The 27,576-nt window shown below is 42.4% G+C and overlaps 1 long non-coding RNA gene and 9 other non-coding genes across 15 annotated transcripts; all 10 read right to left on the bottom strand.

Annotated features, from left to right (window-relative positions):
* Positions 1-8,329: 8,329 nt before the first annotated feature.
* Positions 8,330-25,941, bottom strand: LOC149445798 (uncharacterized). Of its 6 annotated transcripts, none has more exons than XR_016306323.1 (14): positions 24,988-25,941; positions 24,848-24,909; positions 22,237-22,274; positions 21,957-22,037; positions 19,695-19,741; positions 19,447-19,560; positions 17,449-17,488; positions 17,158-17,198; positions 16,471-16,512; positions 16,086-16,121; positions 13,857-13,892; positions 13,347-13,388; positions 13,067-13,107; positions 8,330-8,593 (listed from the first exon to the last, which is right to left on the bottom strand). It is a non-coding gene; the product is annotated as an uncharacterized LOC149445798 (long non-coding RNA). The 6 variants fall into 6 exon arrangements; XR_016306322.1 differs by having other exon boundaries at positions 19,447-19,496; positions 24,988-25,935; XR_016306327.1 differs by having other exon boundaries at positions 19,447-19,496; positions 24,826-24,909; positions 24,988-25,563.
* On the bottom strand, positions 12,391-12,474 carry LOC149445807 (small nucleolar RNA SNORD103/SNORD85). The gene has a single exon (XR_016306329.1). It is a non-coding gene; the product is annotated as a small nucleolar RNA SNORD103/SNORD85 (small nucleolar RNA).
* LOC149445806 (small nucleolar RNA SNORD103/SNORD85) lies at positions 13,193-13,276 on the bottom strand. The gene has a single exon (XR_016306330.1). It is a non-coding gene; the product is annotated as a small nucleolar RNA SNORD103/SNORD85 (small nucleolar RNA).
* On the bottom strand, positions 13,503-13,586 carry LOC149445805 (small nucleolar RNA SNORD103/SNORD85). The gene has a single exon (XR_016306334.1). It is a non-coding gene; the product is annotated as a small nucleolar RNA SNORD103/SNORD85 (small nucleolar RNA).
* On the bottom strand, positions 15,732-15,815 carry LOC149445804 (small nucleolar RNA SNORD103/SNORD85). The gene has a single exon (XR_016306333.1). It is a non-coding gene; the product is annotated as a small nucleolar RNA SNORD103/SNORD85 (small nucleolar RNA).
* Positions 16,619-16,702, bottom strand: LOC149445803 (small nucleolar RNA SNORD103/SNORD85). Its single transcript, XR_016306335.1, has one exon. It is a non-coding gene; the product is annotated as a small nucleolar RNA SNORD103/SNORD85 (small nucleolar RNA).
* LOC149445802 (small nucleolar RNA SNORD103/SNORD85) lies at positions 17,295-17,378 on the bottom strand. The gene has a single exon (XR_016306331.1). It is a non-coding gene; the product is annotated as a small nucleolar RNA SNORD103/SNORD85 (small nucleolar RNA).
* On the bottom strand, positions 17,604-17,687 carry LOC149445801 (small nucleolar RNA SNORD103/SNORD85). The gene has a single exon (XR_016306332.1). It is a non-coding gene; the product is annotated as a small nucleolar RNA SNORD103/SNORD85 (small nucleolar RNA).
* On the bottom strand, positions 19,594-19,668 carry LOC149445800 (small nucleolar RNA snR60/Z15/Z230/Z193/J17). Its single transcript, XR_016306336.1, has one exon. It is a non-coding gene; the product is annotated as a small nucleolar RNA snR60/Z15/Z230/Z193/J17 (small nucleolar RNA).
* On the bottom strand, positions 22,120-22,199 carry LOC149445799 (small nucleolar RNA SNORD79). Its single transcript, XR_016306328.1, has one exon. It is a non-coding gene; the product is annotated as a small nucleolar RNA SNORD79 (small nucleolar RNA).
* Positions 25,942-27,576: the final 1,635 nt, after the last annotated feature.

Here is a 27,576-nt window from a genome sequence, read left to right as displayed (position 1 = left end):
ATCCTTTTTGGCTATGGAGGAGAATATTTAAATGGAAATATTTAAATAAAAGTTGTGCCCAGAGTTTAACTTAAGGCAGTCCTTGTATCAATTCATTTTTTCCACCAAAGTAAAAGTTGGAATTCAACAAAGTGAGACAATCTGAACACTCCATTTTCACAGCCTTCCCCTCTTTGTGTCAAAAGTGTTTTAGACACAACTCACTCATCAGAATTTTATGACCCCCCCCCTTATTTCTAAGTAGGTCAAGATGCACTTCCCATACGGGTAACTCCGCATCAACTTCTCCAATACACACCAATTGGATCGTATATCTTCGAATTTCCACGGTCCTTTTATGTCTAAGCAGATTTGCACAAGTTCCAATAATCACAGCCTCATATAAAGAAAACTCCCATAGTGGAATACTGGACAGTGCTTTATTAAAGAGAACAGAAACCAATACACTCACATATCAAGGTGCTAGAGCACACCTGTATCACAAGCCTGCGACCATTGCAGATAGGTCTCCTGACTTGCGCAGCTGCTTTCTGGCTGCCTGGCAGCATGTGACGTCACATGTATTCTGTTCCCCAATCAGTTGTGTCCAATGGAGTCCCTCAGGAGTAGTCAGACATGTCAGGCCCAGGAGCGGACTGACCATTTGGAAACTTGGGCACTGCCCGAGGGCCCGGGGTCAGTAGGGGGCCCATGAGATGCCCCTGGTACCTTTTTCATAGGCTTTTTTGAGTTTGGGGAAGGACACAGGGGCCCCATGAGCTGTCAGTCCGCCCCTTGTCAGGCCCACTTATAGAATACTTTTGCCCACAATTTCTGAGCGTCCAACCTCTTAAGCTTTGTTCATAATGCAATACCATCAGTTCATAATTAAAACAGCTATATAAAAATTACAACCCACTCTCCACCCACCAATCATAAATATACTATCATTCATAATGTTCAACCATACCAATGACTTACAAAACCCATTCCTTATGCAAAACCTCCATCTAGTGGTCATGTATAAGATAGGTAAGCATTCTTTTCCATGAAGAATGTAATACAAAAAATATATATATATTTATATATATATACGCACACAAACATACATATACACACGATGTATATATAGATATAGGGAGAGAGAACAGGATTGCTGCACTAAAAATTTTGTAATGTCAAAAAAGTATTCTATACAAAAATTTAGAATCGGTGTTTTGTATTTTTTGTATATAGTACTTTTTTCACTATGTGTATGTAAGTATAAATATATATATATATATATATATATATATATACACACACACACACTGTGTGCATATATACACTATATTGCCAAACGTATTCCCATATGGAAGAAAAATATATTTTAAAAATATTTAAAAAATATTCTTTCCAAATATATTGCCATATATTTGAAATGCTACAATTTTGGCTATATTCAATATATATATATATATATACCCATCTCTCTCTCTATATATATATATATATATATATATATCTCACTGCATGTTGAAATGCATTTTATTACAAAATATATGAAAAGTATTTTTAAAATTATATTTCAAATATACTGTATGTCTTTAAAAATACAAATCTACATTTTTGGAATGCGTTTACAGATATACGTAAAAATATATGTTAAAATTACTTTTTTTATATGTTAAAAAAATCTGAAGAATATATTTAAAAAAAATATATTTTTAAAAATATGTATTTTTTAACTACATTCTTCAGATTTTTTTTAACATATAAAAAATAATTGCTCAGGTCTGTTCCCAAAGTGTTGCAGAAAGAAGAGGAGAGAAGAGCGGGGATTTTAAATCCCCACACCACTATGCTGGCTGTGTGGGCACTGACTGCTCATCACCCATGGAGGTAAGTACAGCAGGGACCGGACTGTGGGCAGGGGGTACACTGTTAGTTCACCTATTAATCTTTTTCTGAAAAGATGAACTAAACTTTTACACCAGGATCACACTAATGCGTGTGAGACACTGCATGTACACTATATTGCCAAACATATTGGTCAGCCTGCCTTTACACGCACATGACCTTTAATGGCCTCCCGGTCTTAGTCCGTAGGGTTCAATATTGAGTTGGCCCCGCCCTTTGCAGCTATAACAGCTTCAACTCTTCTGGGAAGGCCGTCCACAAGGTTTAGGAGGGTGTCTATGGGAAGGTTGGACCATTCTTCCAGAAGCACATTTGTCAGGTCAGGCACTGATGTCGGGGGAGGAGGCCTGGCTCACAGTCTGCGCTCTAATTTATCCCAAAGGTGTTCTATGGGGTTGAGGTCAGGACTCTGTGAAGGCCAGTCAAGTTCCTCCACCCCATACGCCCTCCTCCATGTCTTTATGGTGTACAAATAAAAAGTGCACTAATTATTCACAAAAAATGCAAGGATAAATAATAAAAATATAAATAAATTCATAAATATAAACATAAGTCCAGCCACCATAACAGTGATAGTCCAATATCAACTTAATGTCAATCTTGAAAACAAACACCATTGTGCAAATCCGACACCAGATGAAATGAATACACTCACCAGAGCTATATGTTGATTATATTGTAAACAGCATGATAGCATTTTGCTCTGGGAGCGATGATCTGCAGGATATCCCAGTAGAGGAACAGCAACCAATAGTGATCCAATCAGCACATATGGAACAGCTAAGCAGCAAATGGCCTTCCAATAACATGGGCAAAGCTCGAGGAATCAGAAGAGATATGATGGTGCAGTACGTTTAAAACCAGTAAAATTTTATTAGTAAAGTATAACACTCACAAAGAAGGTGTCTAGCCGACACCAGCAATGACGGCCTCTATAATAACACATCCACAAGGGAAAAACCAAGGGACGAACCTCCTGCACTGCGATCAACACAGCCGACAGCTGGGAGGAACGGTCCAACGTCACGTCCACTAGGCAAGGCCCAACGCATTTCGTCACTTGACGTCTTCATGCTGGTTTATAATATAATCAGCATATAGCTCTGGTGAGTGTATTCATTTCATCTGGTGTCGGATATTTATTAATTTATTTATATTTATATTATTTATCCTTGCATTTTTTGTGAATAATTAGTGCACTTTTTATTTGTACACTATTTTCCCTTTTTTGGCTAGAGGTGCTGCTTATTATTTGATTTATTTTGTATTTTCTGTGGCGCTTCCTATATCTGCTACGTCTTTATGGGCCTTGCTTTATGCACTGGTGCGCAATCATGTTGAAACAGGAAGGGGCCATCCCCAAACTTCCCAAAATGTTGGGAGCATGAAATTGGCCAAAATGTCTTGGTATGCTGATGCCTTAAGAGTTCCCTTTACTGGAACTAGGGGGCCAAGCCCAACCCCTGAAAAACAACCCCACACCATAATCCTCCCTCCACCAAACTTTACACTTGGCACAATGCAGTCAGGCAAGTACCGTTCTCCTGGCAACTGCCAAACCCAGATGTGCATCGGATTGCCAGACAGAGAAGCATCCTGTGCTTTTCACAGATGAGCAGGTTCACCCTGAGTACATGTGACAGATGTGAAAGGGTCTGGAGACGCCGTGGAGAATGTTCTGCTGCCTGTAGCATCATTCATGACCGTTTTGGTGGGGGGTCAGTGATGGTCTGGGGAGGCATATCCATGGAGGGATGCACAGAACTCTACAGGCTAGACAATGGCACCCTGACTGCCATTAGGTATAAGGATGAAATCCTTGGACCCATTGTCAGACCCTACGCTGGTGCAGGGGGTCCTGAGTTCCTCCTGGTGCATGACAATGCCCGGCCTCATGTGGGGAGAGTATGCAGGCAGTTCCTGGAGGATGAAGGAATGGATACCATTGAATGGTCCCCACGCTCACCTGACCTAAATCCAATAGAACACCTCTGGGATGTCATGTTTCAGTCCATCCGACGCCACCAGGTTGCACCTCAGACTGTCCAGGAGCTCAGTGATGTCCTGGTCCAGATCTGGGTGGAAATACCCCAGGACACCATACAAGCACGTGGGGGCCATACAAACTACTGAGGACCATTCTGAGTTGCTGCAATGAATTTTCAGCAAAATGGACGAGCCTGCTACATCATTTATTCACTTTGATTTTCGGGGTGTCTTTGAATTTAGTCCTCTGTAGGTTGATAATTTTCATTTCCATCAAACAATGGGGCGTCCTTACGTTCCTAACACATTACCCCGTCCATATCAATATAGAGATCCAGCAGATTCTTTTCCATTGAGATCTGATGAGTTTTCAAAGTGTTCCTTTAATTTTTTTTGAGGGGTGTGTGTGTGTGTGTATATATATATATATATATAAAGAATAAGAGCAAGAGAGGAATTGCTGCACTAAACATTTTTTAATGTCAAAAAGGTATTACATACAAACATTACAATTTAAAATGTTTTCTATATATGGCCTTTGCAAGGGCCTGATTGCTTTGCACTGGGACTAATTGCCAATGCGCACCTCACCCATTTGAAAGATCTAGAGAAAATATATATATATATATATACACACACACATATATATACACACACACTATAATACATAAAAGAAAAAAAAAAAAATATATATATATATATCCTCAAACTATCAAGGAAAGTATGGCAACAACCGTTTATAATGAAATATTGTATCCTAAAAAGATTAGATGAAAACAATTCAGGTAAAACTCCACATAAAGGCCTCCCAGTTGCATACAATCAAGGTAATGGGTGTCCAAACTTTTGCTCTTCTTGGGCCACATTGGAATAAAAGAAATTGTCTTGGGCCACACAAAATAGACTATGGCTCCTTTCACACTTGTGCAACTTCAAAATTGTGCGCTTTCATTGGAACTTTGCAACTTGATGCAACTTTGGATGAGTGACTTTGGCTTTGACCATGGATGATTGTGCTGTACAAAGTCGCACACAAGTCACATGTATGACATTCAGGTGCAACTATCATGCGACTTTGGGGGGTTTACATCAATGTCTATGGCTCACAAGTTGCATGAACGTTGGACCAAAGTAGTACAGGAACTACTTTCAAGTTGCTGCAACTTGAAGTTGCACAGATATGAATGGTACTCATTGGGAAACTTGAGGTAGGAATTGTCATGCGACGCCAAAGTCACACAAGTGTGAATAGGCTCTAACAAGAAGGATGGCTGATGATCAGAAAAATGCAGGCAGATCAAAAGTTAAAAATATCTAATATAGGTAGTGTAGCCATCTGAGGGTTAAAACTGCATTTAAAAAAAATTTAAAAAACTTTATTGTAAAAGAGGACACCATAAAAATAGTTTCAGAAAGTGTCAATATCGCACGAACATTGATATCTGGTTGGATGGATGTAGTAGCCATTCTCAAGGTGCTCATCAGATATTTAGGTTCTAATTTTGCCCTTCATCCTTGGAAATTGCTCACAAATGTATTTGCTGCCAAAAACTGATGACATGAATAGGTCGTGATTGTGAAGAGTGGGAAAGTTTTATTTGGGAAGATAAATCTTATAAAGTCCAGGTAAGAGACACTGACAAATTGTTCTTTGGCTAAATGTGTTCCCCAAGGGCTCGTTCACACTTGACAGTTTTTCTAACTCTTGCCAAACGCCCCTATAGCATTTGACAAGCGTTGGGCCGGCGTTTGCGGAGCGGTTTTAACACTCCGCATGCGCAGTTTAGTGGCGGTTGCTAGGCGTTTGACAAGCGTTAAAAACACCCCACCAATGCCTATAATTAAATTTGAATGGTGTTACCGCTCCGCAAACGCCTCGCAACCACGTTGCAAACGCCAGCCGGGCGTTTGTGGAGCGGCACCATAGACTTGAATAGGAGGCTTCAACTCCTCCTGACTCGACCAGAGGTGTCTGTTTTGCCGCGACGCTAACGCTCCCATTTGAACAGCACTACATGCTGCAATGTGCAGAATTTTCCCAGGCGTTTGGGAAACTGTAAAAACGCTTCCCAAATGCCTGTCTGCCGCTTGCTAACAAGGCTAGTGTGAACGTAGCCTAAGTGTAAATGCATTAGAAGAAAAACAAAAAATAACCCCACAGCAGTACAATCAGTCTGTATATGCAGTAAAGCATGCTGGTTATACTCACTGTGGAACCTAAGGGGTTAATCCTCTGCATTGTGTAAAAAGGCTGTTTGATCCTGACTTCTCTGATCCTCCCCTTCTTCCAGGTCCCCCTCTTTTTATTTCAAGTACTTCTATAGCGCCATCAATTTACACAAAGCTTTGCATATATTGTACATTCACATCAATACCGAACCTTCAAGGGGCGTACAATCCAAGGTTCCCAACTTACATTCATACACATACTAGGGACAATTTAGACAGGGGCCAATTTGCCTACCAGCATGTCTTTGGAGTGTGGGAGGAAACCAGAGTATCCAGAGGAAACCCACGCAGGCATAGGGAGAACATACAAACTCCAGGCAGGTGGTACCGTGGTTGGGATTCGACCCAACAACCCGAGTACTGCCAGACAGAAGTGCTAACCATTTAGCCACTGTGCTGCTCCTGATAAGATATATCGTGTGGAGATACTCTGCACATGCTCAGTTTGGTGTGTATTGCTAGAGGGTTTTTTCTCCTTTCTTGGGAGACTGCATGTGATCAGCACAAGGCCAATCAGCACTGTCCAGCCAGAGGTCAGGGGCCCTGCATCCTCCTACAAGCTTTAACCAGTGCTCTGCTGGACACTTATAGAAGTCACAAGACTGCTCTATACTGCTGATGAGAAAAGGTATTTAGCAGTTTATATTTACTAAAATAATTGCATTTCCATGTGTGTACTGAGGGAGACCGGATATAGTGAATGCGGGGTCCGGGAAGACCGGATATAGTGAATGCGGGGTCCGGGAAGACCGGATATAGTGAATGCGGGGTCCGGGAAGACCGGATATAGTGAATGCGGGGTCCGGGAAGACCGGATATAGTGAATGCGGGGTCCGGGAAGACCGGATATAGTGAATGCAGGGTCCGGGAAGACCGGATATAGTGAATGCAGGGTCCGGGAAGACCGGATATAGTGAATGCGGGGTCCGGGAAGACCGGATATAGTGAATGCCGGGGAGACCAGATATAGTGAATGCCGGGGAGACCAGATATAGTGAATGCCGGGGAGACCAGATATAGTGAATGCCGGGGAGACCAGATATAGTGAATGCCGGGGAGACCAGATATAGTGAATGCCGGGGAGACCAGATATAGTGAATGCCGGGGAGACCAGATATAGTGAATGCCGGGGAGACCAGATATAGTGAATGCCGGGGAGACCAGATATAGTGAATGCCGGGGAGACCAGATATAGTGAATGCCGGGTCCGGGGTTTAGGAACACAGTTTACGATTTTGTGTTGGGTCGCATTCATAGCCTTCTTGTGCTGCTTGCACCCCATCGGCTGCCTGTTGGACAAGTCTGAATCTAGGCTATACAGCCACGTGGCAATGTGGTCTTACCCGCACACTTTCCGACTCCCTTGCATACCCCCTTGCTACAGACTTAACGCCTTGCTCCACAGGACACCAGACTTCATCCAAAACATAGCTCCTGGTTCCCTGATATGGACGGACAGCGTCTACTGCCCTCTGAAAAGCCATCTGCAGTGGATCACTTTTAAGAGGGCAGTAGAGCAATGACTGACAGACATTAAGTGCTGCCGCTTGAAGGTGGTCTCTACAATCCCAAAGAGAATTTTGTATTGAAATACTGCGCAGCAACCACAATTACAGTATGCTCCCATTGATCTTAATGTGTGACTGGCAGGCAGTGCTGCCAAACTATGCAAGGCAATTCAAAACTATGATGGCAAAGCAAAGCCCCATCTGTCTGTAATGGTAGAAGTTAGGTGGGCTGTAAAATTGCAACTCAACCACCTCAGTTACTGCCGACAAAAAAAAAAAAAAAAAAAAAAAAAAAAAGTCCAAGGGTTTCATTGCAACACAATTCTTAGGGTTCATGCAGACAATTGTAGGCATTTTATGTGCTAAATGTACATTTCCAAATGCTTTCCAGCACCAGTAGGTGCCACGTACAGCCTGCCATACAATTAAATGGCTGTAAGCGGCTTTAATTTTTGTAAATGCTTTCTCACTTCTGCATTTGCCTGTGTACTGGAAATACATCTGAGACACATATGCAGGTAAATGCTGATCACTCACCTAAAGTACGGCTGCGCACTTGTATGGCAGGCTGTAGGTGTAGCTCTCGGGGCACAAAAGAGCGCCCGGAAATATATGCTAGGTGCATGAAATACCTACAAATATCCCTGTGTATGAACTCTGGGTGCCTTCATTTGGTATAGAGTTAGACTGGGGAACAAAAAAAAAAATAAATGTACCGTACTAAAATATCACAAAATAGAAATCTTTATTGAATAGTACATGTGATATAAAAAGAATAATATTTTGACGCCAAGTGAAACAAGTCAAAGTTCAATGGCAGCCTCCATGGTTTCTCCTGACATTTTCTTCAAGTTCTCAGTCCTCCAGAACAGGCATTGTTTCACACTTCCAAATTATCTGCTTCCACCTAATAGCCAGATCCATGTCACTTCATCCCCATATAAATTTGATGACTGGCTGTAATGTTTGTCTCAAAAATCCGTGGCTGCGTTCTTCGGAGTAGACCGAAAAAAAAAAAAAAAGCAAAAAAAAAAAAAAGCTCATAAGCAGAAATTCATACAGCCATATAATATATATGTAAAGCGCGGCGTAAATTGACGGCACCATACAAGTACCTGAAATAAATCCAAATTTTTTGCTAAGGCACACTGAAAACAACAGCCAAGAGCATCTAAGCAGCTGGAGCACTAAAAAGCCGAGTGGCAGCAATCTGCAGCCCACTAATTGGAATGGGAAACCACCCAATCAACAGCAAAGAGGGGTGGTGTTCATTCGGATTGGTTCCCCCACTTTTGTCTCACAGGAGGACAGACTACTCCCCCCCATTCTATTAGAGACAGGATTATTTGGCTTTGTTATAATCAGAGCATTTCTGACAATGTAGGCAATGCTGGGCTTTCCTACTAGCAACCCCAGCATGGTTGACAAAACAGTGTTAAGGATGCACTATAAAGTTTTTTAGTAAATAAAACATTAAATATAAAAAGAGTTTAAAGTGGTTCTACAGTCTGAAGGCTTTTACCTTCATGCATTCTAAAAAAAAAAAAAAAAAAAATCTTTAGTGTACAGCAGCCCCACCAGCCCCCCTAATACTCGCCTAAGCCCAATCTCAGTCCAGCGATGTCCCAGCTCTCTGCCTCCTCATTGGCTGAGATATAGCACAGACGTAGACAGACATGACTGAGAATGGAGCAGGGGTTGGGGCCAAACCACGCTCTGCTGTGTCTTATGGATACAGAGAGCGGGGCTCAGGAGCGAGCACACACTAGTGCCTCCATAGCATGCAGCTTGCTGTGGAGGCACTGTTTAGGGGGTGAGGAGTTAGGAGCTGCCAAAGCACTAGTGGGGGACCCGAGAAGGGGGTGATTGGGGCTGTTCTGTGCAAAACCACTACACAGAGCAGGCAAGTATGACACATTTTAAAAGTAAAATAAACATTCTACCCCCACAGCAAGGGTTAAATGCTTGCTATGTCTAAGAGAGAGACCCTATCACTTACCTTATCTGCTCCAATGCTCTCCTCCTGAAACCCATCTGTGGGTGGAGCCTCCGTGTAACCATGTACAATGCAGGGGCCCTAAATGGTATACATGGAGGTTGGCATGGACCAGAGCAGCTGCGGGAGAAGGAGGAAGCCTGCTGGAGCAATGAGTAAGGCAATCCTCTGCCACTACGCTAAACAATCCTCACAGTTTGAGGGTGCAATTTCTCCCTGGAATTGGGCTTTAACCTCCCTAGCAGTCTGATTATTTCAGATTTTTGGTGCTGAAAGCGGTACCATTATTTTGCATGGAAATATGTAGTTCTTTTATTGTAATTTTTAGGAATAACTCACTGAAATCTGTCCGAACAAGAGTCTAGTAAACATCCCGGGTATGTTACAATTTGAAACACGAAATCAAATAATTTAATAATCATAAAAAATATTATAATATATTTAATTCAATAATATAATCAAACCAAAAACACTGAAATTTGAAATAGAGCGCCAAGTTCGCACATCGCTGAGCAAAGTCGCAAAATCGTTTTCAGTGTCTGATGACGAATTTCCCCCACGAATCATTATCACTCAATTCTGCAAGTGGTTCTAATTTACTATCGCTGTTCTTTAGCCGGTCTAAAACCGCTTTTGATCTAAAAAGGGACGCTTTTTGGACGCCATGGACATTTCTCAGTTTCCAGGCAGAAAGAACAGACAAAATGTATGTGAAATGGGTTGAAACAGCAATGTTTTACTATGTAAAATTTGTTTGGAAAAAAAAATGACATTTAAAAAGTTTCAAATTTCCCGCCGCCGCCGCCCGTACGTCCCGACGTCACAGGGACCGGAACACAGAAGCCGGATGCCGGCTGGAGGAGATGGCCGGGGTCGCTGCGGGGGACACATCGCGAGAGCGCAGGACAAGGTAAGCTCTGCAGGGACTCCCTATGCAGCGCCGCATGGTAAGCCCGAGTGTAGCTCGGGGTTACCGCTTTTGGTACTGACATTTTACCCCGAGCTACACTCAGGAATACCGCTAGGGAGGTTAAAAAAAAAAAAAAAAAAAAAAAGGGATCAGCCTGGAACCTGTATTCTCAGGAGGCCATTAGCAACATTTCCTGTCCCTGAGCAAACTAGGCAGAGTAAATAAGGTCACATTTCCATATTCTTAAGACTTAGCAAAAAGCTGTAAAATATACCACAGCTGATCTCAGTAGCTACAGGCACAGTGGAGCCAATAATCCTTGTAGATCATAACAGGCTGTAAAGTTGGGTTGCAGTAACTTCTGAATGTTACAGCCTGCCAACATTCTAATGTAAAAGAAAAGATGCTTAACCATTAGCCGTTTGGCGGCTTCAGATGTGTATCTGCATTCCGGGTGCACGCCATTTGGCGTGCTCCCGCACATGCGCCGTTTGCGCTAGTGCAGAGCGGCGCAGCAGTGCGATCTGTCATCGGCCGTGCACCTCGGACACGGCCGATGACAGATCCGAGTACCGGCTCCCGTTGCTGGTACCATGTGACCTGCTGTGACCAATCACAGCAGGTCACATGACAGTTGTATACAATGGATGGCTTCATTCATGATGCCATCCATTGTATACTAGTGCCTAGCTGTGAATGGTCACAGCTAATCACATGCACATGTCATGTGATTAGCTGTGACCAAATCACAGCTAAGCACAAAAAAAAAAAAAAAAAAAAAAAAAAAAAAAAAAAAAAAAAAAAAGCTGACTGAATCGATTTCATTCAGGTAAATGCTTGCTTATAGCAAAGTAATTACTAAAAAAAAAAAAAAAAAAAAAAAAAAGCTGACTGAATCGATTTCATTCAGGTAAATGCTTGCTTATAGCAAAGTAATTGCAAAAAAAAAAAAAAAAAAAAAATAATAATGTAATTAAAAAAAAAAAATATATATATATTTTTTTTCATACTGTCACCAGTCAGTGTCCCTGTTCACCGCCATGCCAGTTATATGATGACGCTGTACTGCACTGGTGACAGTATGTAAAAAAAAAAAATAGTGAAAATAATTTTTCATTTTCCGAAAAATTATGACAAAAAAAAAAAATACAACTTCAAAAAACTCGCCATGCCTCTTATGAAGTACGTCGGACTGTCTACTCTGCAAAAAGGGGTCATTTGGGGATATCTGTACTATTCTGACATTCTTGGACCTCAAGAAATTAGATTGGCCGTCAGTACTTCAGGATTGATCAATAATCAGATCTATACCATAGTTTGTGAACTCTATAACTTTCCTAAAAACTAAAAAATACATCCTAATTTGGGTTATTTTTACCAAAGACATGTAGCAGAATACATCTCGGCCTAAATTTATGAAGAACAATTATTTATTTGTAAACTTTTATAACAGAAACAAAGAAAAATGTGTTTTTTTTTCAAAATTTTTGGTCTTTTTTTGTTAATTTAGCAAAAAATAAAAACCCCAGTGGTGATTAAATACCACCAAAAGAAAGCTCTAGTTGTGTGAAGAAAATGATAAAATTTTAGTTTGGGTACAGTGTTGTATGACCGCGCAATTGTCATTCAAAGTGTGAGAGCGCTGAAACCTGAAAAATGGCCTGGGCAGGAAGGGGTAAAATTGCCCGGTATTGAAACGGTTAAAGTCCCGGCTCAGAAGAAAGAAGATGTCCTGCCATTTTAGTTCCTTTGTAGCTGCAAGCACTGTACAGCAACTCAAACTCAGGTCAGCAAGGACTTTGAAGCTCACTTGACGCTTGAGATATGTAAATGTGTGAATGTCCATAGCCTGGCTATAGTTTCACTTTAAAGAGGGACATTGGTCAAGCTCAGATAATATGAGTACGTAGGTGTTCTCATTACTGAACAATGTTCTCAGTGAGGGCAAGTGTGTCATCACCGCTTGACCTGATAATAGAGCCCAGAGTACAGGGAGAAGTCACCTACAGCTTTGGCTAGAAGACTTGCTTACCAAGTGGCCTGGAACTCATCCAATCTTCTGGAGTTACAGAGGTCGAAAAGACCGCTTGACCTAGAAAGGCGGCTCACAGTATAGGGAGATGTCATTAAAAGGCCTCTTTCACATGGGGCAGACTGTTATGAGCAGCAGGGGATCCGCTCACAGATCGCCTGCTAATCAGAGCACAGCAGGAGGATGACAGGTCTGTATCTGCTCAGTTTATAAAGACACGGACATAGACAGACCCTGCTTTGCTCTATGGGCAACTGGGAGTAAATGGACTCCACTGTCAGTTTACACCTAAACTGCCCTCCGATCCGCCTAGACAGAAGTTATTCCATTTTTTTTTTTTTTAGCAGACCAGATTGGAGGCAAGAGGGTGTAAAAACGGATACAAGATCATTTATGTCCGCCAGTCCTTAGGTGTGAATGGACCATCCAATCAGGTCTTCCTGAACTACTGGACAGGTGGACCTGATCAGACCCTTTATGTGAAAAAGGGGCCTTCCAGTTTTGGCTAGAAGGGGCAATTTTCTTACCGGGTGGCCTGGAGTTGTTCAACTTTCTCAGAATTACAGATCTAAAGAGAAAAAAAAAAAAGCTCTTGTGACAGATCCTAGAATAAGCTAGATTAAGAAAATGTGTAGCAAAAAGGGAGACATTGGTCAAGCTCAGATAGTATGAGTACGTAGGTGTTCTCATTACTGAACAATGTTCTCAGTGAGGGCAAGTGTGTCATCACCGCTTGACCTGATAATAGAGCCCAGAGTACAGGGAGAAGTCACCTATAGCTTTGGCTAGAAGAAGAATTTTGCTTACCAAGTGGCCTGGAACTCTTCCAACCTTCTGAGTTACAGAGGTCTAAAAGAAAGAGAACAATGTAAATTTCCTGCAGAAAAATGTTCTCATAACAGATCTTTGTGATAAGCTAGATTGTTTTTTACATTTTTTTTTTCTTAATAATAGGGACATTGGTCAAGCTCAGATAGTATGAGTACGTAGGTGTTCTCATTACTGAACAATGTTCTCAGTGAGGGCAAGTGTGTCATCACCGCCTGACCTGTACATGGCAAACTCTGGGTATGTGGAGCTGCCACTTACACAGCTTGATCTGAAAGGAACATTTTACTATGTGAACCGAAGTGTCATCTTAGTATTACAGGGGTCCAAAAAGGGAAAAAAAAAAAAATTATACATACAAGAAGGTGTTTGCATTGGTTTGTAAACCCTTCAAGACAATCTAGGCATGGGGAAACCAAAAACAGCAGCTCTCAAGAGCTTAATAGAGCCCAGAGTACAGGGAGATACCACTTTAGGCATTTTACTTACCGTGTGTGGCCTGTATGTGTTTGGTCTTCTCAGAAACTGTCAAAAAAAAAAAAAGCTTTAAAATTTCATGTAAATGTGTTTTTCTGACAATCTGGTACGAGTTTGAGAACTCTGCATTAAAAACAAAGCTTTGCTGAGAGAAAATTCAGATATCCCAGACGTATACTGCAAATTCTATGCGATGTGAATGGGAGTTGAAGATGCTACTGGATGGGTTGGGAATTGTGACGTAAAGGGGAGTTATGGAGTATACTGATGTAAAGGGGCGGGGCCAGCAGGGGTGACAGGGCCTCTGTACAGTGAGGGGTTTGGTGCGATAACCCCCTCCCTAGCGGTTCAGTAGCCTCAGCTGACCTTTTGGACCTAGCTGCAGGTACAGGAAAAGGAGTTAACGGAATCAAGACGTGTACGCAAGAGGAAGGGGGGGGGGGGGCTGTGTTACACAACGGGACCCATACTCCCATCACTGGGAGCGAGGCGATAGGCAAGCTTAACTGGTGAATGGAACAAGCTCAGTGGCGTTCCCCTTTAAAAGCTACATTCTAGAACAGTGTGCAACATCACGGACAGTGTGCACTTATTGTAAGCTCCAAGGAGCAGGGCCCTCCTATCCAGGGATGGACTGACCATTTGGAAACTCGGGCACTGCCCGAGGGCCTGGGGTCAGTAGGGGGCCCCATGAGATGCCCCTGATACCTTTTTCATAGGCTTTTTTGAGTTTGGGCAAGGACATAGGGGCCCCATGATCCCCTATTGCCCATGTGCCCCATGAGTTGTCAGTCCGCCCCTGCTCCTATCCCTCTTGTATTGAACTGTATTGTCTCCCGTTATATTGTAAAGCGCTGAGCAAACTGTTGGCGTGATATAAATCCTGTATAATAATAATAACTACTTATGGAGCCTCAAGTTACAGTACAGCTGCACCAGGTATATGTCTCACTTCTGAATATGGGATGTCACCTTTGCCTGGGTTCACATACATGCGGTATATCGCATTCGATTTGCACAGGAACCGAACTGCATTCCTGTGCGAATCACATGCGATTTGTGTGCTGCGATTGGAGCCATACACTTCGTATGGCTCTAATCGCACCAAAAATGTGCAGGACCCTTTTTTGGTCCTCACTAGAATCGGATCGCATGGGTATTCGCACCTATGCAATCCGATTCTGCACATCGCACCATGTTTTGCAGACCACTTTCGGGGTGTTAACATACATACCCGCAACGGTTCGCATGAACGGGGTGCGATTCTGATGCGGTGCAGAATTCGCTGCGAATTACGCATGGCATCAGTGTGAACCAGGGCTTAGTGTTGAGTTAATGTTTCCTGCCTGGTCCTGGCCATTGGTGAGCATGTGCACAAGAAAGGAAAGCCCTGCATGAGAGTTACCCTGTCCACATACTAATGGTGTGAGCAGTATGCATTGTAGGGATTAGCAGGGGTTCCCCAATGAACAGGTGCTACCTTGAAACAGGTTAGCCAGTATATTAGGAGTTTGGTCTATGAATAAAACAGATTGAGCGCATTCTTTAATTGATGAGAGATTCCTTATGATGTACAACATTTTAAACAATTAAAGACCGAGGATCTTACACCGTCAGTGCGCATGTTTGTTTTATTAACAGCTTTTCTGGAGGGGTTCCCCAAGATCTAAATATTTCAAGGGTTCCTCTGAGGTGAAGAGTATGAGAAAGCTGTACTAGAACGGAGTGTTTATAGGCCGTTCTGACCCAAAGATACTGTATGCAACATCACAGTAGCTACAATGACAGTATAATGTTGGCTGACATGCAAGGTGACCTGAATAAAGAGATTTAGACATAATTCATATTAAATAATTCTATTATGATTATTAATATGATTGACATTGGTCAAGCTCAGATAGTATGAGTACGTAGGTGTTCTCATTACTGAACAATGTTCTCAGTGAGGGCAAGTGTGTCATCACCGCCTGACCTGTACATGGCAAACTCTGGCTATGTGGAGCTGCCACTTACACAGCTTGATCTGAAAGGAACATTTTACTATGTGAACCGAAGTGTCATCTTAGTATTACAGGGGTCCAAAAAGGGAAAAAAAAAAAAATTATACATACAAGAAGGTGTTTGCATTGGTTTGTAAACCCTTCAAGACAATCTAGGCATGGGGAACCCAAAAACAGCAGCTCTCAAGAGCTTAATAGAGCCCAGAGTACAGGGAGATACCACTTTAGGCATTTTACTTACCGTGTGTGGCCTGTATGTGTTTGGTCTTCTCAGAAACTGTCAAAAAAAAAAAAAAGCTTTAAAATTTCATGTAAATATGTTTTTCTGACAATCTGGTACGGGTTTGAGAACTCTGCATTAAAAACAAAGCTTTGCTGAGAGAAAATTCAGATATCCCAGACGTATACTGCAAATTCTATGCGATGTGAATGGGAGTTGAAGATGCTACTGGATGGGTTGGGAATTGTGACGTAAAGGGGAGTTATGGAGTATACTGATGTAAAGGGGCGGGGCCAGCAGGGGTGACAGGGCCTCTGTACAGTCATCACCGCTTGACCTGATAATAGAGCCCAGAGTACAGGGAGAAGTCACCTATAGCTTTGGCTAGAAGAGGAATTTTGCTTACCAAGTGGCCTGGAACTCTTCCAACCTTCTCAGAGTTAGAGGTCTAAAAGAAAGGGAACAATGTAAATTTCCTGCAAAAATGTTCCCATAACAGATCTTTGTGATAAGCTAGATTGTTTTTACAATTTTTCTCTTAATAGGGACATTGGTCAAGCTCAGATAGTATGAGTACGTAGGTGTTCTCATTACTGAACAACGTTCTCAGTGAGGGCAAGTGTGTCATCACCGCTTGACCTAGAAATAGAGCTCACAGTATAGGGAGAGGTCATTAAAAGGCGCCTTTCACATGGGGCAGACTGTTCTGAGCAGCAGGGGATCCGCTCAAAGATCGCCTGCTAATCAGAGCACAGCAGGAGGATGACAGGTCTGTATCTGCTCAGTTTATAAAGGCACGGACATAGTTAGACCCGCTTTGCTCTATGGGCAACTGGGAGTAAATGGACTCCACTGTCAGTTTACACCCAAACTGCCCTCCGATCCGCCTAGACAGAAGTCATTCCATTTTTTTTTTAGCAGACCAGATTGGAGGCAAGAGGGTGTAAAAACGGATACAAGTTCATTTATGTCTGCCAGTCCTTAGGTGTGAATGGACCATCCAATCAGGTCTGCCTAAAATACTGGACCTGATCAGACTCTTTATGTGAAAAAGGGGCCTTCCAGTTTTGGCTAGAAGGGGCAATTTTCTTACCGGGTGGCTTGGAGTTGTTCAACTTTCTCAGAATTACAGATCTAAAAAGAAAAAAAATAAAAATAAAAAGAAGTTCTTATGACAGATCCTATAAGAAGCTAGATTAAGAAAATGTGTAGCAAAATCGGAGACATTGGTCAAGCTCAGATAGTATGAGTACGTAGGTGTTCTCATTACTGAACAGTGTTCTCAGTGAGGGCAAGTGTGTCATCACCGCTTGACCTGATAATAGAGCCCAGAGTACAGGGAGAAGTCACCTACAGCTTTGGCTAGATGAGGAATTTTGCTTACCAAGTGGCCTGGAACTCATCCAACCTTCTGAGTTAGAGGTCTAAAAAGAAAGAGAACAACAATGTAAATTTCCTGCAGAAAAATGTTCTCATAACAGATCTTTGTGATAAGCTAGATTGTTTTTTACATTTTTTTTTCCTTAATAGGGGCAGTGGTCAAGCTCAGATAGTATGAGTACGTAGGTGTTCTCATTACTGAACAATGTTCTCAGTGAGGGCAAGTGTGTCATCACCGCCTGACCTGTAAATGGCAAACTCTGGGTATGCGGAGCTGCCACTTACACAGCTTGAGCTGAAAGGAATATTTTACTATGTGAACCGAAGTGTCATCTTAGTATTACAAGGATCTAAGGGGAAAAAAAAAAAAAAAAAAAAAAACGCATGCAAGAAGGTGCTTGCATTGGTTTGTGAACCCTTGAAGACAATCTAGGCATGGGAAACCCAAAAACAGCAGCTCTCAAGAGGTATATTTCATATAGCACCAATAGTTTGCGCAGCGCTTTATAAAAATTAAGGTAGACATTACAATTTGTTACAAGAGGAAACAGAGGGCCCTGCTTGTAAGAGCTTACAATCCAAGAGGAAGGGTTGAGTGATAGAAAAAGCTAAATAGCTGTGGGGGATGAGCTGATGGAAGTAAAAAGCAGTTACTAGTTAGAAGCAGGATAGGCTTCTTTAAAAAGAAGGGTTTTCAGGGATCGTCCAAAGCTGCATAGATTAGGAGATAGTTGACAGATTTGGGTAGGGAGTTCCATAGGATGGTTGAAGCTTGGAAGAAGTCCGGGAGGCGAGCATGGGAAGAGGCGACACGGGAACTAGAGAACAGAAGTTCATGGGAGGATCAAAGATATTTTGACACCGGGTTGGTGATGTAGCTGGGGGCCGAGTTGTGGATGGCTTTGTAAGAAGTGGTTAGTATTTTATACGTTGGGCGAGTGGAGGTCAGTGGAGGGATTGGCAGAGAGGGGTAGCAGACACTGAATAGTTGGTAAGGTGGAGGAGTCTGGCAGCAGCATTCATGATGGACTGGAGGGGGGATAGCCTATGTAAAGGTCATCCAATGAGGAGGGAGTTGCAGTAGTTGAGGCGAGAGATTACCAGGGATATCATTGGGGCACATTCTGGAGATGTGGAGGCTGAGGCAGCATGATTTGGACAGGGATTGGATACTGGCCGAAATAATAGTTCAGAATCAGACATCAGTGCCTGGACATCACAAATGTGCTTCTGGAAGAATGGTCAAACATTCCCATAGACACCCTCCTAAGCCTTGTGGACACATACATACACACATAAAAATGTGTTTAAAATGGCAGCTCCTATAATTTTTCTAATGACAGGTGTGCTTGAAAAATCAACCTTTGAGAGTTAAAATTAAAAACAAATGGGCAACGGAACCAGTTTTGTAAGGACTAAGTCTACAGATCTCAGCATTGGAAAATTCCATACATCTATCCACATAGGCTGCAATTAAACTGGTTTTAAACCCAGGCAAGTTAAAGGTTTTCTTTACTATATAAACACCACACACACACGCACTACAAAAGCAGGAGGTTAGAATGAATGGTAACCACATGTCAAAAAAGCAGACTGGACATCAACCCTTCCCTAACTACCCCCCACTCCTAAGGACAAACCCTTCCATTCCTTGATCTGCCCCTCTCCTGACCCTCTACGCCCTTTCAGTCCTCATTTTGAGTGCGTGTGTGCGCATATATATATATATTTTACAATAAGTAATCTTTCCATTACTTTGCATACAGTTTCAGGTTTAGCAATATGTCAGTCTTCACAACAGAACATTGGGTTTTACCAGACTAAAACGATATTGTAACATACTGGAGAGATTACCAGTCCTCACTAGTAGGCAAGCTATACTCCCAGCAGGAGTATATGACAATGCCCACCTAAAACAGGACGGATCAGAAAGGAGCAAAAGACTTCACAGCAGCTCAGCTGAATAAGGGTTTCCTCTATGCATTCAAAAACAACAACTTACCAGCTTGAAAAGCATCCTTTACTGATATGGCACTTAAACTGGAGCCAGGCCTACAAAGAAACAGGGTGACACCAATGAGCTCAGCAACAATGTGGTCGTTCCTAAAGTACCAAGCTAAAAAAAAAAAAAAAATAAATAAAAATTCTCTGGATGTATCAGATAGGAGCGAAAGACTGTTCTTCACAGCAATCAGCTGAACTATGTTTTCATCATATACATTCAGAGTGATACATGGCGAAAATACTCACCACATTCAAAAGTCCTCCTGGAGGTCGCATGCCAGCCATAGCCAGGCCTACAAAGACACAGAAAGCAAGTGGATATAGTAGAGCTTAATAGTCTGCCTAGTTTCCAATACCAACAGTTTGTTTCCATTTAACCACAACCCTACCGGGCACTTGTACCCCCTTCCCGCCCAGGCCAATTTCCAGCGCTGTCGCACTTTGTGACAATTGTGCGGTCATGCAACACTGTACCCATATGAAATTTTTATAATTTTTTTGTGACAGAGCTTTATTTTGATGGTATTCAATCACCTGGGCTTTTTAAATTTTTTTCTTAAACCAAAAACCACTGAAAATTTTGAAAAAGGTTTTAGTTTTAGTTATAAAATTTTGTAAATAAGTGCTTTTTCTCCTTCACTGATGTGCGCTAATGAGGCTGCGGTGATGGGCACTGATTGGCATCACTGAAAGGCGGCACTGAAAGGCAGCTCAGATGGGCACTGGTAAGCACTGATGAGCACTGACAGGTGGCACTGATCATAAGTGTCCTGATGATCAGTGTAAATGTCCCCTCCACGGAAAGCCGATTACCGGCTCTCCTCTCCAGCTGTCAGCGTGATAGCGAGAGGAGAGAAATGCCGATAACCGGCATTTCCCTGTTTACATGTGACCAGCTGTGATTGGACACAGCTGATCACATGACCGAGCCGACATCTTCGGCTCTTTCCGTGATCCACTGTTTCCGAGGGACCTGCTTTCCACCTGAGCTGCGCACATGCGGCGAGAATGGGAGGACGTCATATGACGTCCTCCCAGAAAGAGAGAACCACCTTGCGTCCGTCATATTACTATATGGCGGGCGGTGGTGAAGGAAAGTAAAAATGCTTTTGTTGGAGAGGTCCTTAGCCTACTACAGCTACTTCTGCGGGCTCCTATTTCATTTGCGCCCATCCACTTTTTGCTGGGCCTACCTTTTTCAGGCTTCTCCAAATTTGCACGGAAACGTTCCTCCCACATTCTAATGGCGGCCAGGAGAACCATTCCCATGCATTGGCTGTCTAATACACCTCCTACACTATCAGAATTGATGGTTTTAGTTGAGATCAGAAAAATGGAGTACCTCACCGCTTTACATGCTCTCTCTGTACCCACTTTTGAGGCAGTTTGGGAACCATGGGATACTTTCAATTCAAAAACGTACTCAATTGTCTGAAAATGGTTGATTCCCTGTTATACACCGACATTGTATGTACCTCCCATTGATGAGCCTATTTCTTGGTCTTTGTTTTGTGTTCGTCATGCCGTGTTTCTATGCAACTATGTTGTAAATGTTTGAAATTCAATAAAAAGTTTTTTTTTTTTTAAATTAAAAACACTTTTGTTGAAGATTTTCTCTGCATAGCACAGTTCCATTACTGCTTCCAAGTCACAGCCCTAGACCTAGTATAAAACATTAGATCAGAGCATCTGTGCCCAGCAGAGCTTCATCACACAGGAGTCTTGCCCTGTAGGCACACATTTCTCCTCTTCGTTTTCTTTACATGCTCTAAATTGTAGAGAGCCCATACAACCCAGCCACCTTATACTGGTAAACCTCCGCAATGAAAAATGAACAGAGCATCTCCGGCTATAGTGTGCGATAGCCTCAAATCAAAGCAACAAGTGTGATTTCTGATGACGTCACATGCTGTGACGTAATGCGTAGGGTGGGCCAATGACGTCAAAGCTGCACAACCGAAGTTTGCGAGCCGCCATCTTGTGAGTGACCAAAAGAACGCTGGACTTAGAAAGTGAATACAGGCTGTTCTACTGTAGAGAGCCCATACAACCCAGCCACCTTATACTGGTAAACCTCCGCAATGAAAAATGAACAGAGCATCTCCGGCTATAGTGTGCGATAGCCTCAAATCAAAGCAACAAGTGTGATTTCTGATGACGTCACATGCTGTGACGTAATGCGTAGGGTGGGCCAATGACGTCAAAGCTGCACAACCGAAGTTTGCGAGTCGCCATCTTGTGAGTGACCAAAAGAACGCCGGACTTAGAAAGTGAATACAGGCTGTTCTACTGCAGTGTCCCAGTCGGGTACTTTATGCGAGTGTAATTTATTTTTAATAAATATTTGTGGGTGCAAAAAAGTATTTTGGAACCAAACTTTTCAGTCCTTACTGTACTTTTGCATTGTATTTACTTTACCATGCATGCTTTTGCTGAACGATGTAATAAAAAAAAAAACTTACACAAAAACAAAACAAAGAACACAAACTTAGTATAAAGATTACGAACCCGAAGAAGCCAGGTGGCAAGTTGGATCATCCTGTAGCTCGTCTCTGTGTACAGGTCAGGTAGGCAGGAACATCTTTGGATCTAGAACAAAAAAAAAAAAAAAAAAAAGGGAAAGAAACATGAAGACCAGATGTACACACGAATAGAAGCGATGTATTTTTGACCCTGCATCAGAATACAAGATTTCCCTCAGTCTTTTTCAGAGAGATTCCCATTGATTATGTCAAGTCATCATGTACAGCCCATGTTCTCAAAGGGTGCAGAAAAAAGTCAGACTTACCCCAAGAGCCCTGTAGTTTTAAGGAGCGGACTCCAGATCTAAAATTTAAAAAAAAAAAAAAAAAAAAAAAAAAAACTTTGGTAAGAAGTACAAACTTTAGTGTGAGATTTTTTTGCTGTGGTTTGTAATGTATCAAAACATATATACTGTAGGCAGCGAACGCGCTTGTCATCCCAGCAGTCAGGGAAAGTAAATGAAGAGTCATCAGTGTGGCATTACAAGTCCACATATAGTCCTGCTCTGGACTGGAGTTCACTCTGGGTGGAGGGGGACATCACATTGTTTGCCTTCCTCTGGATCAACTGTGGGTGTAGGATTATAACTTTTTTTTTTTTAATGGTTGAACTTGTGTCTTTTTTCAGCCAGACTAACTATGTAACTTGTTTAGTAGTTCTGGTGATCCGCTACAAATTAGAGCAGCATTAAACCCAAAAACCAACCGTTATGCTGCATCTTACCAATTCTTACATTTGATGGTTGCATTGGTCTTTTTTCAAGCCCTCTTCTATTTTCACCTAAAGATCCTGCCAGCAAGTCTGTTTTTAAACAGGACAAGCTGTCCTGAAGATGTACCAGTTAAGAGTATTGAGGCAAACCATTTCTTTTTTTTTCTCATGTTTACCACAAGGAGTGGTTTCACTGATTCACTTTGATTTTTATCCCCTAGTGGGATCACCATTTCTTGCAACCTGCTTATCCAGGGCATGTAAAGTTTACATGCGTTTATGTTACAACTGGTGTTGCCGTTCAGGAGAACATTCGGCATCACGGCATTTAATATATGTGTATAATTATTGTGTATGTATGTGTGGAATATTTTGTTTATGTGTATGGGCAGCGCAGTGACTAAATGGTTAGCACTTCCACCTGGCAGTACTCGGGTCTTTGGTTTGAATCCCAGCCACGGCACCTCCTGCCTGGAGCTTGCATGTTCTCCCTGTGCCTGCGTGGGTTTCCTCTGGGTACTCCGGTTTCCTCCCACACTCCAAAGACATGCTGGTAGGTGAATTGTCTCCTGTCTAAATTGTCCCTAGTATGTGTATGTATGAATGTGAGTTAGGGACCTTAGATTGTACGCCCCTTGAGGGTTAGGGACTGAAGTGAATGTACAATATATATGTAATGACCTGCATAAATTGATTTATTTCAGGTACTTATATAGCGCCATCATTCTCCTCCTATAGGCATCTGCAGGCTTCTACTAGGTGACCATACACTATGCAATCTGATCACACAAGCTTTAGGTTACCTAAACTTTGTAATATAAAAATGGCTTCTGAGCAGCAGTGAGCACATGTTAATTACCCAGCATGCACTGCTCCCACACCCACATTCCAGGGGGAGGGAATAAGAGACCATCCTGAATGGGGGGTGGCAATTATTACAATGAGTCAGACTATTTTTACCATCCCTCTGATAAATCAAACTGTTGGCGCTATACGGTTCTGTTTACACCAAGGCGTTTTTCTTTGCAGAAAAGCACTACAGTCCATAGATCATGGTTTCCTATGGGACGCTCACATCTAGGCTTGAGGGTTAGGGACTGATGTGAATGTACAATATATATGTAAAGAGCTGCGTAAATTGACGGCGCTATATAAGTACTTGAAATAAATACTGCGTTTCTGAAGAAAAAAAAAAAAAAAACCCTCCTTGGGGTAACCCACGTGGAAGAAATATATATTTTAAAAATATTCTTCCCAATTATACTACAATTTTGGCCATATTCACACACACTGTTGAAATGCTTTTTTTTTTTTATAGGATTGTTTAAAAAAAAAAATAAATATTATAATAAACACACTTAATCTACATTTTTGGAATGCATTTACAAATATGTAAAAAAAACCCATTCTGAAGAGTTTATTTATATTTTGCAATATAATATATATATATATAAATAAAAAACCACACGCATCTAAACATACATAATATTGCCAACATTGTAGTATTTCAAATATATGTCAATATATTTGGGAAGAATATTTTTAAAATATATTTTTCTTCCATGTGGTAATGAAGATATAGGGGAATGTAGAGTCAGATTGTACGGTGTATGGGCGGCATAAACACGTCTGCAGATCTGATGGAGCCTTTCTACGCTGTAGTAGAACATGGACAGCTCACCTGGCTGCACATTCGTCAGAACACGCTGCACTACAGGAAGAAGCTATACATCCTACTGTATGCAAAATTAAAGGGCACGTCCACCCAGCTACATGTCCTTTAATTTTTCATCTAGGGGCAGCACAGTGGCTAAATGATTAGCACTTCTGCCTGGCAGTACTCGGGTCGTTGGTTCAAATCCCAACCACGGCACCACCTGCCTGAAGTTTGCATGTTCTCCCTGTGCCTGCGTGGGTTTCCTCTGGGTACGCCGGTTTCCTCCCACACTCCAAAGACATGCCGGTAGGTGAATTGGATCCTGTCTAAATTATCCCTAGTATGTGTATGTATGAATGTGAGTTAGGGACCTTAGATTGCACACCCCTTGAGGGTTAGGGACTGATGTGAATGTACAATATATATGTAAAGTGCTGCGTAAATTGACAGCGCTATATAAGTACCTGAAATAAATAAATCTCATACCGTCACATTTGTGTGCACTGACCTCATAGGACAGGACGATCGTCTTGTGTTGGGGTTGCCTTGCTGCTGGTGTGCATCGAATACCTGGAACAGAGATTGGTTACATTGTAGCAGACAACAAAGTATATCATAGTCAGGAAGCACAGCCAGCATCTATCTCACCTCCATCGCAGAGCCCTGTCCTGTGACCCCCATGCTGGATGTGCAGCCGTCCAAAATGGCTTCTGAGCAGCAGAGAGCACATGTTCATTATCCAGCATGCACTGCTCCCACACCCACATTCCAGGGGGAGGGAATAAGAGACTGTCCTGAATGGGGGGGGCGGTAATTATTACAATGAGTCAGACCGTGTATGGGGAGGGGTGCAGATTTTACCACCCCTCTGATAACCTCAGCTCCAAATATCCCCTTTCTGCTGTCGCATCGATTTTATTTCCCAACTAAAGTCTGACAATGTACAGTTCTGTACGCAATACTTAAAGGGCATGTCCACCCAAAACTTTTTTTTTTTTTTTTTTGGGAAAGTGAAGGACTAAGTCTAGGTTCACACCTATGTGTTTTCCTCTGTGTTTTGCAGAAACGCACAGCAGTCCATGATTTCCTTTGGGACATGTTCACAGCTGTGCGTTTTCTGGAAAGGGTCAGGGACTTTTTTGAACGCCATACGTTGCATTTTTGGTTCTATAGACTTCAATGGGAACGCTGCAGAAAAGCATGTATTGCGTTTTTGCTGCGTTTTTAGTTTAAAATCTGCCTAGCAACAAGACAAATAAGAAAGAAAATACCTCGTATAACGTATCAGTAACGCATCAAAAACGCAATGCAGAAACGCATCAAACGCAACCTGCACAGTTGTGAACCTATAAGGGCGTGGTTTTTTTTTTTGGAAAGAGTAGGGGAAGGACTATGTCTAGGTTCACATCTATGCCGTTTGCTTTTGATCCATTTCTGCAGTGCTCTTTGGGGTGTGTTTTTCGTTTTTGCACATGCGTTTTTGCCGCGTTTTTGATGCGTTTGTTTTTCCAACTTGTTGCTAGGCAGATTAAAAAATGCATCAAAAACGCACTACATGCAGCAGCATCTCCTTTGAAGTCTATAGAACCAAAAACGCAACGTTCGATCAATTCGATCTAATGTTTAGAAGATCGTTTTGGCTCAAAAAAATCTGACATGACTCTTAATTTTTTTGCCATAAAATGTTGCATTTCGATAATTGAAATGAACGCACTAACGTTTTGAAAGCCGAATGATCGAGCGTATCGAACTTTTTTTGAACGATTTTCTAAACGTGTATGGCCAGCATAAGGCCGGCCATACATGGGCCAAAATTCAACTGAATTTTTTGTCCGAAAATTGGACCTAAGAATAATCGGCCGATATTCGCTCTGTTAGTGGGTCAATGGCACCGGACTATTTTCGTGGTTCCTCCTCTTTTCGGTGATCGGGCATATTGGAAAATTCATGGAAAATGACCGATTTTCGACTCAATGATGCTCAAATCGTACGATCGTTTTTCGGCGCATGAGCCGTGACCTGGAAGGAATCGAAGTTTCGCCTGTTATATGGGGGGGGGGGGACTTTATGACTTGGTCGGCCGATTTTTTAAATCATTGATGGCGCCATCGGATTACTGAGTGAACTACGTTTTTGATTTTTGGACGAAAAATCATTCAGAATTCGACCCATGTATGGCGTGCATTATTAATCAGTCATGTGGTCTCTACTGCAGTATTGTGTATGGCTTGCATCCAGGGGCGGACTGACCATTCGGAAACACGGGCACTGCCCGAGGGCCCGGGGTCAGTAGGGGGCCCCATGAGATGCCCCGGGTACCTTTTTCATAGGCTTTTTTGGGTTTGGGCAAGGACACAGGGGCCCCATGATCCCCTATTGCCCGGGGGCCCCATGAGTTGTCAGTCCACCCCTGCTTGCATCAGATATACTTCCCCTACACACAGGATTCTAAATGCAAAATTTAAAGTACATGCCCACCCAGTTTTTTTTTTTTTTGGGGGGGGGGGAAGCGAAAAAAATGCCCCACAACTGTGTGCAATGCAAGCGGTCATGGCAAGTTACTGAGGAACATACAGGGTTAAAGAATAGTCAGTGAAGAGGCATCATATTGCCTTCTCGTTGCCTGTCAAAATGCCTCTAAAAAGCGATCTGAACACGGATCGCTTTTCAGAGGAGCAGTGCAATCTAAACTTAGCCTTGGTCTAGGTTCACACATATGCAGGTTGCCTTTGAGCCGTTTCTGCATTGCGTTTTTTTCACTTGCGTTTTTTATGCGTTTTGCGGTTTCTTTTTTTTTTCATTTTTCTGGTTGCTAGGCAGATTTCAAAAGCAAAATTCATCAAACACGCATCAAAATCATGGCAAAACGCATCAAAAGTTGTAAAAAACGCACTACATGCTTTTCTGCAGTCTATAGAACCAAAAACGCAACGTAAAAGTCCCCAACCCTTTCCAAAAAACACAGCGGGTGAAAACGCGGAGATGCCAACGTGTCCCATAGGAAATCATGTTAAATGGACTACTGTGCGTTTCTACAAAACGCATAGGTGTGAACCTGGGGTTAGAGAGATCTCCCCTTGTTAATTGGCTCCACCCTCCCAGAGCACTGCCATTCTGTCACGTGCACAGATGTGTCCACGGGCTCCGCCCAGCCTTCAGGACCTCACAAAGCCCATCAGTGCATCTGTGCACGTGTTGTGGAAATGCTGCGCGCAAGCAAAGACAGAGGTTTCCAGC

The sequence above is a fragment of the Staurois parvus genome, unplaced genomic scaffold, assembly GCF_062004578.1.
Source record: "Staurois parvus isolate SC_StPar_1 unplaced genomic scaffold, SC_StPar_1.0 ptg000709l, whole genome shotgun sequence".
NCBI classification, from domain to species: domain Eukaryota; kingdom Metazoa; phylum Chordata; class Amphibia; order Anura; family Ranidae; genus Staurois; species Staurois parvus.
Note: the sequence above shows the minus strand (reverse complement) of the source record. Positions and strands in the feature narration are given on the sequence as shown.